The sequence below is a fragment of the Ruditapes philippinarum genome, unplaced genomic scaffold, assembly GCF_026571515.1.
Source record: "Ruditapes philippinarum isolate M1 unplaced genomic scaffold, ASM2657151v2 ctg412_1_1_1_1, whole genome shotgun sequence".
In the NCBI taxonomy this organism is placed as follows: domain Eukaryota; kingdom Metazoa; phylum Mollusca; class Bivalvia; order Venerida; family Veneridae; genus Ruditapes; species Ruditapes philippinarum.
Window position 1 is genome coordinate 110,611 of NW_026855592.1, and position 4,065 is coordinate 114,675.

The window sequence follows — 4,065 nt, forward strand, 5'->3', positions numbered from 1 at the left end:
TCAAATGTAGTTAAAAAAAGTTAAAAAGACCCACATAAATAATAAAATACAGGTAAGAACCTAAAAAATAATCAGTCCAAATAAAACCTCTTAAATAAGTGAGTTTTAAGTGCTCTCTTAAACACTGTTAGAGTTTCACAGCTTTTAAGTGTTCTTGGTAGGGCATTCCAGAGTTTAGGGTACACGGTACAACAAGTGCTAAGCAATCATTCTGGGACCTAAGTTGTCCGGGTGGGATATAAATGTCTAGTATGTTTCGTATGTACGTAAGTGCCTGTCCATGAAGCGCCTTAAAAACATATGTAAGGAGTTTGTACTCGACTCTGATGTGCAGAATGTGGATAAATAGTTCAGACTGTAGAACGAAGACGTAAAGCTCAGACTGTAGAACGAAGACATGAAGCACATAATTTAGAACGAAGACATAAAGCCCATAATGTAGACAGAAGACATGAAGCTCAGAATATTAATTGAAGACATTAAGCTCAATTTATAAATCGAAGACATTTAACAAAACATTTGAACGAGGATAAAACGTTCAGACTGTAGAACAAAGGCATAAAGCTCAGACTTAGAACGAAGACACGAAGCTCTGACTGTAAATCAAAGACATGAAGCTCAGAAAGGAAGATCGAAGACATGAAGCTCAGAATGTTGAACACTACATTAAGCTCAGAATGTAAATCGAAGACATTTAGCAAAACATTTGAACGAAGACATGAAGGGCAGAATGTAGAACGAAAACATGAAGTACCGAGTGTTCATCAAAGACATGAAGCTTAGAATGTTAAACGAAGAAATGAAGCCTAGAATGAAGAACGGAGACACGAAACATAAAATGTAGAACGAAAACACAAAGCATTAAATGTGAAATAAAGACATAAAGCAAAAAAAAAATGTAGAACGAAGACATGAAACTCATAAATGAGAACGAATGTAGCATACAAATAAAACAAAAATATAAATGAAGACTTGAAGCAAAGACTGTTGAACGAAGACATGAAGCATGGAGTATAAACGAAGACTTGAAGCATAGACTGTAGAACAAAGACTTGAAGCATGGAGTATAAAAGAAAAGACTTGAAGCAAAGACTGTAGAACAAAGACATGAAGAATGGAGTATAAAAGAAAAGATGTAGAACAGAAACATGAAGCATGGAATACCGGTATAAAAGAAAATACTTGAAGCAAAGACTGTAAAACAAAGACATGAAGCATGGAATTCCGGTATAAAAGAAATGACTTGAAGCAAAGACTGTAGAACAAAGACATGAAGCATGGAATACCGATATAAAAGAAAAGACTTGAAGCAAAGACTGTAGAACAAAGACATGAAGCATGGAATACCGGTATAAAAGAAAAGACTTGAAGCAAAGACTGTAGAACAAAGACATGAAGCATGGAGTATAAAAGAAAAGACTTGAAGCAAAGACTGTAGAACAAAGACATGAAGCATGGAGTATAAAAGAAAAGACTTGAAGCAAAGACTGTAGAACAAAGACATGAAGCATGGAATACCGGTATAAAAGAAAAGACTTGAAGCAAAGACTGTTGAACGAAGACATGAAGCATGGTATACTGGTATAAAAGAAAATACTTGAAGCAGAGACTGTTGAACGAAGACATGACACTTGAAATATAGAGAGGAGACTTGAAGCAAAAACTGGAGAACGAAGACATGAAGCATCAAACACTCCACTTAAAAGCGCAAATTAGTGTACAAAGATATGAAACAAGTTCAATTTCGTGCTGAAGATGAATTTCGGATCAGCTCGTAGATAGAAATTCAAAATCATTCAAATATGAATTTTCATTTCGTGCTGGACTGAATTTCAAGCCAGCTCGAAGATCAAAATACGAATGCCAGTTCGATATTCGAACTAACTGATTACATATTCATAAGATAATCACAACTTTGCGTAACTATTGATTCATTAAAAAAATGGAAAACACGAAAAGAGCATCGCGTGTGGCGTTAACACTCGTCTGTCAAAGCAAACATTTTAAGATAAAAGGGGGCATTATTGCAAAAATGTTTAGAATTATGTCCCTTGTCTAACAACTGCACCTTGTCATGATAAGCATGAATTCCAAGTTTCATATTGATACCTTTTAAGCTTGATGCGTCCAGATGAACCAAAATATCTGAAGAAAATCAAACTTGAGAAAAACGCATTATCCAAGTAAATATTTTCACTTTACGTGCAATAAGTGAATGATATTGCATTATTTACCGTCATATTGTTACTATACGTGAATAAGATCAAGCTCAGTCTGGTCTACTTGAAGGTCTGGTATATGAAAACAATTTAGCAAGAAATTAAAAAGTTATGATCAAGGTTAAAGTTTGCGGACGGCAACGGGAACGGGAAGTATTATGACTAAGAGTATATTGTCCAACAATATTGACCTGGCACTTCATTAATTTTCGGAAAGGTCATATGAATAAACATTGACTATTACCTATCGAATATATCGATATTTTTGCTAACTTCACTCGTCAGTAAAGTTTGGTGTATTGGTATAGATGTCGAACTACCGATCTGAAGGTCTCTGTTTCGATACCTAACCAACACCACATTATGATTTTTTTTAAATTTAATTACAAGAATTAATTTGAAATCGTTTTATTACACCTGGTTTTAGAATACCTTTTAAATGGTGTTTTTATGCACAATTATGTCTTTTATTTTTGTCTTTTATTTCATTACATTATCTTTCAACGGTTCTTTTAGTGACATTATGCAATCGTATATGCTTAAATGGCAGTTATTAAAAATTCTACATAGATAGTACACACAATAAAAAAAGTTTTCAGTAGTTTAAAGAAAATGACAATTTCAAAATTAAAATAAAAAAATAAATCGCTGAAATAGGATTCGAACCTACCAGTCTACGTCAACAAGTGAAAACGCTTTACCAACTGCGCTAAGAAGGAATTTTCATTTTCACCATTTTAATAATTGGATATTTACATTCATATCGATTTACAAGTAAATCGTAACGTTTACGGAATATACCGACTACAGGGTCAAATGCAAGAGTGTCAGGTCAATGTTGTTGGACAATATCTATGATGACCCCCCCCCCCTTTTAGGAGGATGAACAATACAGTATAAATAACGTGGTCTTCCGTTCAACCATACAAAACTTGTTTGAATTTCGTTTTGCAAAAACAGTTTCGAAAGTCTGGTCCAGCACGAAATTCAACTAAATTTCATTTTGATCTTCGAACTGACTCTTGTGAATATTGATCTTCGAATTCATGTAAACTAAGAAGTTCGATCTTCTAGCTAGCTCGAATTCAACTCCATACGAAATTCAGTTTTAAATGATTGTTAGTTCCAATCTTCAGGCTACCTCGTTATTCAACTCTAGCTCGAAATTCAAGGTTAACTCGATAGTGATGATTATCGATCTTATAAAATTATATTCGCACATATCTTTTTCATTTAATTGCAAATTTACTGTATGTATTCATAATTGCAAAAGTGTATCGATTTTGACTGTATTATACAGTTGTTTCATGTCTTGTAATGTATATATCACATTTGTATACTTGTTTTGTCTGTAGTTATTTAAAAACTGGTTATGTAATTGTCGTTCAAATCTTCATGTATTATGGAGGATAATAAATAAATAAGCTGTTAATTCGGAATATTCTAAATTTCGATCTTCGAGCTCTCTCTCTCACACACTCTCTCTCTCTCTCACTCTCTTCTTCTCTCTCTAGCTCATCACTGCTAATAAAAGGAGTCAACTTTTTACGCTGGTAAATTTTCAAATTAATTTATTAAAGTATATATATACTTACCTGTAAAACATACCTTGCTAAAAATACATACTTCGGAAACCCATGATGTCATGCCAGCAGTAGAAATAGTCAACTATGACTGGTTTTCGGTTCATGTACTTGATTTTTATGAACAATAGTTGACCTAATATCGTGAACAAGTTCATTGTTTTTTTTTTCTTTCTTTTTTTTTTTTTTTTTTTTTTTTTTTTTTGAAAGGTAATATGTATATATTTTCAGTCAATTGATTTTATTTGTCTGATAGTGTTGAT